The sequence below is a fragment of the Notothenia rossii genome (assembly GCF_949606895.1).
Source record: "Notothenia rossii genome assembly, chromosome: 1".
NCBI classification, from domain to species: Eukaryota; Metazoa; Chordata; class Actinopteri; order Perciformes; family Nototheniidae; genus Notothenia; species Notothenia rossii.
In genome coordinates, this window is record NC_136912.1 from 32292216 (window position 1) to 32299793 (window position 7578).

At 40.3% G+C, this 7578-nt stretch overlaps 1 long non-coding RNA gene across 2 annotated transcripts; it reads right to left on the reverse strand.

Moving 5' to 3' along the window:
* Positions 1 to 4558: 4558 nt before the first annotated feature.
* Positions 4559 to 5961, reverse strand: LOC307015361. Of its 2 annotated transcripts, none has more exons than XR_013801485.1 (2): positions 5787 to 5961; positions 4559 to 5598 (listed from the first exon to the last, which is right to left on the reverse strand). It is a non-coding gene; the product is annotated as an uncharacterized lncRNA (long non-coding RNA). The 2 variants fall into 2 exon arrangements; XR_013801486.1 differs by having other exon boundaries at positions 4559 to 5602.
* Between the last annotated feature and the right edge of the window lie 1617 nt (positions 5962 to 7578).

Below are 7578 nucleotides of genomic sequence, written 5' to 3' on the forward strand. Positions count from 1 at the left end.
GGCTAGCTCTGACGTGTTGAATGACCTCTGCTCTGTATGGTTGGGTTAACTTCCTTACAACTGAAGGTTGTCATTTTTATACTTCAGTTTTTTGTAAGAATATAACAAACAAGGAACAACCTGTATTAGGCATATAGGTAGGCAGATAATGTTACCTTTGTACAGAGCCAGGCTAGCTGTTATACCGTTTGGTCTTTATACTAAGCTAAGCTAACAGTCTATTGGTGGTAACTTTTTATTTACCATGCAGGCAACAGAACATTTTCAAAAGTATTTACCAAAATGTGTAACTTTAAACTATATTGAGGGCAAACACTGTACTTGTGCGTATGCTTTTGCAATACTAAAGTACTTTTTGTAGTTCACAGAATCTGAAATCACAGTCATTGCAGAATAAAAATAATATTGTAAGTCCAACTCCATCTCAACAGCTGTTGGTAATAAAAATGTAGTCAGCATAGAGGAGAGGCTGAAGAGGAATTTGTCTTTGTTCACCTTATTTTGCAATTTCCACATAATCCCTCTCAATTTAATGTTGAAAACTCAAGACAGTGCACTCAGTATTCAGTAAAATACCAGTAAAAAAGTACTTTAGTGGGGCATTCAAACCCTCCACAGCTGTTGTTGAATGTACGTACTGTATGTCTGTGTTATCAGTAAGTTACAGGAAGTCGGTGCGCCCTGGCATTCTTCTCACCCACTTAACCTTAACCACATGTTGGGCACCTGATCCTGCTCACCACAACCCCTGAGACTCGAAACCAATCGAAGCAAAAATATATACACAAGTAGTAGTACCACACACAATTCATGTAGTTTGTTCAACTTAGCTTTACTTGCTGTAAATGTCCAATTAGCTGCATACCTTTCCCATAGCTGAGGATAAATACAGTGTTAGAGGCAACGTTTGTCTGATTTTTCTTTAGTTAGACAAAGGTTTGGTTCCTTTGCAAAGCAAAGAGTGGTGATCTTGACTTTATAACATCTGGGAAAAATGATACTAACGTGTTCCTACAAGATCTGGGCAGCATTTGAGATTTTTCACATTTCACAAATACTGTGAGCAGGTGTCAGCAATAAATACATGCATAATAATTCAAATGCAGTCCGAAAGAGGTCTTAAAAAAGCAACTTCTGGATTCATAAACCCTGATGAAAACAAATGGCCTCCATTTGTCCTTTCATGTGCATGCAATAAGATGAACCTTACATTGTACGCTGTGTGCTGCATATCAACTGGCAGAATTGCAAGGGGAAAAAAATCAATGTGTTCACTCTCAGTCGGAGACGATTGCCTCTTTCTGCCTTTTTTGAAGGGGAAATGTCTCTATGTTTTGATTACTTTATGAATCATCTTTTATAATTTCACTGCTCAATTCATGCTACTCAATCTTTTCTTCCAGTCATATTGTATACAATCGAAGCAAAATACAATCTTTATTCCGAAACCCGCTAATTATAGTTATAAACTTGTATATCCTCAAGTTTTGGAAGGAACATTTCTGAGTTGATGGTGATATTCAATCGTCCAGCAGATTGCAATGTTCTTGTTGGAGTTTGTGATTGTTTTATTTTTCTTCAAAATATCCCAGATTATTATATGCCTAATGCTTATCTGTATGTATCTGCAAACAAATATATCAAAGATTAAATGTATCTATAAAAGCAAACTAACAGTTGCAACACTTTAGGACTGTCTTTGCAGAAGGATGGTAAACTTGTTTAAATTAAGCTAAAGTGAAAAACAACAAGAACAAAGGAAAATAAAAGATCTGTACCACTGAATCAGATGTTGTAGTCCAAACCAGATACAGCCACTGACTGCCAGATTATAATAATAAATAGCCCTGTTATCTTCACCACTATTGAATTAGCACTTGTTATGAATCTGGTGAGCTGAAATGGGTTCTGCTGAAGGCCAAATGGTTTTTGGAAGGAAAATATTTGCAACAACACAAGTGATAGAAAACAAAGCTGCAGCCCAAATTTGGGCTTAAACTTTTTTCCACATGCAGACACATTCAACGCATTTAACCTCAGCGGCTCCCATGGTGACAGCTCTGTTTGAAACAAAAACTTAAATATGAGTGGAATAACATAAAATACTGATGTTTTTTGGAGAAGCACTTGGAGGTGCAATGTTTAATAGTTCCCATGTGCCAGCTGTCAGCTTCCAATTCTCTCTGATGATCAAGCCAGTCCGAAGTAGGTCAAGTGCTGGTTACATTCATCAAAGGTGAGCCAGTCCAGTCTGTGTTTCTGTTAAATGAACAATAATCTGCTGTCATGGCAAGTCGTTTATGGCTGGATAGGCTGGAGGCTGAGGCCAGTGCAACAGATTGGGTCAACATGTGTCCGAAGAGTGCTGATATCTTTCATATAAACTTCACTAAATTCTGCCATTTTCTAATATGTTTATGGTTGCTGTTAGGACTGTGTTTGAATAAATACTAAACAAACCCTAAATATAATTCTCAAGAACTGGAACTGTAGAATCTAGACTTTGACATTTAGCAGACTTATTCGGCTGTAGATTATGCATCTGTACACCATTACAGTACTTTCCTGTCAAATATTTCCAATCTTTGTCTTCCTGGTGTTCAGCTTTGGAAATATAGAGTGTGAGAAAAAAACATGAATTGGAGTGCAACCATCCTAGTGAACAGCCAACCGACCATTAGAGCAGGAAATGGCCTGTACAGCTAATGTTCGCTATTCTTGAACGTTCTTGTGCCTGGCTGGTTTTATTCAAAAAATCTGGATTCGAAATGAAGCTCATAAAGAGAGAAGAATGAATGAACCAACTGTTTGGACTTTACAGTTGTAAGAAATCGGGAAATAGAAGTAGTTTCTGTTCCACGCTTACTGGATATCCACACTATTTTATCATTCCTTGAAATGAGACATTCCGTCAGATGCAACATCCCTGCTGTGATACAGTAATAGCTAACTAGCTTACTAGCCTTATAGTGACCCAGAATTACTACCAATGCCATGCAGCACATCATTAAACATCTACAATAATTTGTTTACATACAAAAAAAGACATCTAGCATATCAAGGATACGTTCATGCCATGGTTCATGCAGCACATCATTACTGTAAATATCGACATGAATTTGGTTAAGTCAACAACAACAACAAAAAGTATTTTAACTTGGTACTTTTTTTAACATTAACATTAAGCTGTCTGTGGCTCTTTTCTGCTGTAACGATGCAAATGTCCCCTCTTTGGGACTAATAAAGGTATTCTGATTCTGATTGTGAAAAAGACATCTAGCACAGCAGCGTCAGCAATACTCCTTTACTTGGATTTGGGATGTGCAGCCTAAGCAACTGTCTTTGAGCAAGATATCATTAAGTGCGTTTTTAAGACTCTGGATCACGAGCCTGACATGTTGAGTACATTTGAGCTTAATTAGCTAGAACACTGTCATAAGGTTTGTATACGACTTGGATTTATTCCCCAGGTTGATTCTTAGGAATGGGCCAAGACTTTTGGTATTGAAAGCACAATGGTTTCAGTAAAATATCGGAGTAGTTTTGACAAATCATGTGCGTTAGTTTCTTGTAGCTAAGCAATCCAAGGGAAGAGGCAAAAATGCATTGGTTGAAATGTGAGAGGTTGCTAATTAGACTGTAGACAATAGACTGAAAGACCAGATATACAGACCATTGATAAAAGTCTCAGATTTCTTTTTTTTAATCTCCCACTGTAACCAGGAATACCAATACACAAGTTATTGAGCCGTTTCCGCTCTACATCCTGAACTCCTCCCTTCGATGCAATGCACTTCCGTTTTGGCGGACTGGGTTTGTTTTGCTAGCTAGCTCCGTTGTGCCGACAAAGCACTGATATCGCAGAGACAAAGAGGATATAAGAAATTACAACATGAAGAAAAGTGGTTCGGGAACTACGTGTGCGGTAGTTGGTTGCAATCACTCGAGAAAGCACCTGAACGAGTGGTTAGATAGAGAGTGCTACGACCACAAACCAGCATCCAGCACCCAGCCATGTTGTTCATTAAATACAGATAAACACAACAAATACTGCATGCATTGTATTTTTTAATATTATATATGAATATTTTCATAGTGATGTAATTGTGTGGGCTGCTTTTATATTTTAATTTGTAATACCTGTTAGGATTAAACATGTGATCTTTCTTGTTGAAGCCATTTCTTTAGTTTCCTCTAAACAATTAATTAATTCAGTGTTATTTATGTACAGTATGAGCTTAATATGAATGATGAACTGTGTTAAAAGAAATTGTAGCACTCTAAGGAACATATGAAATGCAATAATGCAATAACAGTGCAATAATGAAATTAAATTACATCAAACTTTATTTTCACTCAAACAGTACAGGCACATATGATATATTGCACAGCATAAAGAGATCATGTAAATTGTGCATTATGTAAACAACAGACAACTGTTGGGTCCTGTGGGCATGACCTAAATAAGGCAGTTTATTTTGGTTTTAAAATGCTGAGATATTTACTGCAGAACTGTAACCTTCCCTCAACAAAATCGTCAACAATTTTCGGGAGCATGTGGGCAAAGTAGAATGTGCGCAGCCTTATGATATGCCCCTGGACAAAGTCTTGGTCGTAGGGTACTTCGATTTCTAGGTGCTCAGTTTTGTTCCAGATCACCAACTTGGAGTGCTGAAGCCCTGTGCAGTGCATCCCAATTTGTACCTGCATATAGTAGCCTTTTGGACCATTGCAGGCAATATGGTAATCTATCCTATTTCCGTTTGCCACAGTTGTGATTTCACAGTTCTTTGTTGCCAAAAATTCTGCAAGTGACTTGTTTCCCAACACAGGTGATTTGATCTCCAACAGAATGTCTTTGTTTATCACTCCATCGGGAGATGCTGCAAGCCACGGATCCTTGTCGCACACCACTAAGCCTTTGGTTTCAATGCTGTTGCCCAGAGTTTCCAAATAGTCCCTTGCAAGTTCCTCCCCCTCCGCTCCTTGACGGGTTGCAGCATTGCCACGGAAGGATGGGTGTAAGTGTTCTGACAAAAACTTGTCGGGCGCCGTGGTTGAGCGAATGGGCACCTTTCTAGCTGTGCTCGCTGTGATGCGCACTCTCCGCGCATCATGCCAGACCTGTTCTTTGCTCTGTGCTTTTGTAACCTTCAAGCCGGGCTGTGGACATGTTAATGTACTTATCATAGAAGGTTCTGCATTTTACACAAGCCAGTGGTATGTGGTGCTCATCATGGGTTAGGAGATGGAGGTGTGGACATGGTGTTGGCTCGGTGATGGAAGAGGTATCAGCATTAAAGCAGAACTGCAGGAGGCTATTCCCAGGGCAATTGAAAAGTTCTGCCATTGGTGAGGCAAGTGTGTTCTTCCTCCACTCTTCATGAGTCCTAAAGAGTGTCACCTCCTGTGCCGGTTCTGGAGTGGTAGAGGATGGCTGTGAAGTTGGTGGCGGCTGGTAGAGATCCTTCCTGTTGTGTCGTTTGAAGCGCACATACTTCATCTTCCTCTGACCAGCATTTCTTTTAGACCCAGCATTCCACTGGTTCTGTCTGTCTGTGCAGGCAAGCCCGGTTTTCCCCTGTCTCACAGCATTTTCTACCTAGAGAGATAGAGTAAAAACAGTGCATAGATATTATAATGGGTTCACTGCAAACATGTCATATGATATAATACATCATGGCATACACACACTTTGCACTCTAGCCAAGTAGCCTATGATGTAGTTCGGATACCAACAACAAAAGACATAGGCCTAGGCTACAATGGTCAAATAATCTAGTTACCTTCCACAGGATCGCAGCTGAGTGGGAACAAGATCTCCCTGGTCCAGCAACACACGTACATCCCGCAGTTTTGACTTCTCCAGCTTCAGTTACCAGCACCCAAGCATTATGCCACGCATTGTTCAAACACTGGCTAGGCTCTACCTTTGCTTTTAGATAAACAAAACGATCATGTTTGTATGACAAGACACAACCAACTTTGTTGCTGTGCAAATATTGATATGCCTCGGAGGCCTTCAGACTGTCCATTGCTTTTCCATCTATTGCCATGGATTGAACGAAGTAGGAGCAAATTTTGCTGTACGTTATGCTGGGCCACGTCGTCATGTTATCCTCCCAGTTTTGCACTGAATTCGGGTGGGGGAGAGTAACGCCATCTCCAGTCAAAGAAGTAGAATCGTGTTCCCAAGCTAGCATCACTGTTAGCATCGAAATCGCTGTGTTTACACCAGTGCCCGTCTGACTGTTTACACCGGTTTACACCGACAGACGCTGTGCAAAAGACTTCCGGCGGAAATGAAGTGCATTTGTGTAGGGTTATGGCGCTACCCGTGGTTTGTCGCGTAAACTTGTCTATACCTAGCTTGGTAGGTGTAGCTGAAAAAACTGAGATTTAAGGGTAAGGATGCAGGACCCAAACACAGTACTAAGACAGGGGAATAGGAACACAGGAATATATCAAAATGTGAGCTCTTATTAAAAAAGCCGATATAAAAGGGGAGACCAGACCAGGTAACACAAAAACCACAAAACAAAGAACAACTAAACAAGTTCCAACCAGAGGACACAAGGAACAGGAGCAAAGACGCAGACAGGAGAGGCAGGAAACATAGACGACGATCACACAAAGAACATAAGGGAAGACAAACCTAAATGCACAGCAGGCGAACACGCTCTGACAATCAGGCACAGGAGGGAAACCAGACACAAGGAGGAATATACATTTCAAATTAAAACTGGAAACTATCAACACGAACACCAATAAAGTCATGACAACACACATGTTTGTTGCAGGTGCACCAGAAATGTCAGTCTTTTGGAATAACCACAGGAATATTTAACACCCATTGCAGCAGCACTGCAGTGTATTTCTCAATCACACCATTGGCTTTAACCTTGACCTCCACTCTCTATGGACCTTTATACAAGTTTAACCCGTAATACAAAGATTCCAGTAAAGAAACAAGCAGAAGTGGTAAGAAGCAGAGAGCTGAAAGGGGTGTCGCAGGATTGATCCAATGGGTGTGATGCTCAAAGGCTGTTTCATGGATGTTCATTTTGGCGGTTTGTCCAACAGATTGGCTGCACTCCTTGTTTCTGTACGATCCACATGAGACCTGCAGTATCCCAATTTCAGATCATGTTTTCTGTCTTTTTTTCTGTGAAAAGGAATTAATCTGGGTGGGTCCACTTTAATAAATCCTTACACATCCATATTTTCAGCCATGTCCTGAAGTGTTCATTGTGACATTTCTGGGAACTTTCAAGAGCAAATGTAGAATACACCAAATAGATTGTCTATATGCAGGTCTGGAATAGGGTGGTAATACTTTCCAGATATAAGATATGATATACAAAATGTGTTGACCGACCTTCTTGTACTGAGGACACTGGATAACTGGACTGCTGTCATCCAGTCACAAAGGGAGCGGTTGGAGTTTGCTGGCTGACCATGACCGTCTATAAACAGCTCATGAGAGATTTGAAGGGTAGCAGTTAAAGATGCATCACACAGATACAGGCAGAGAAGTGTGTGTGACAGCGGTGCCACTGACAACAAATTAGACTGATT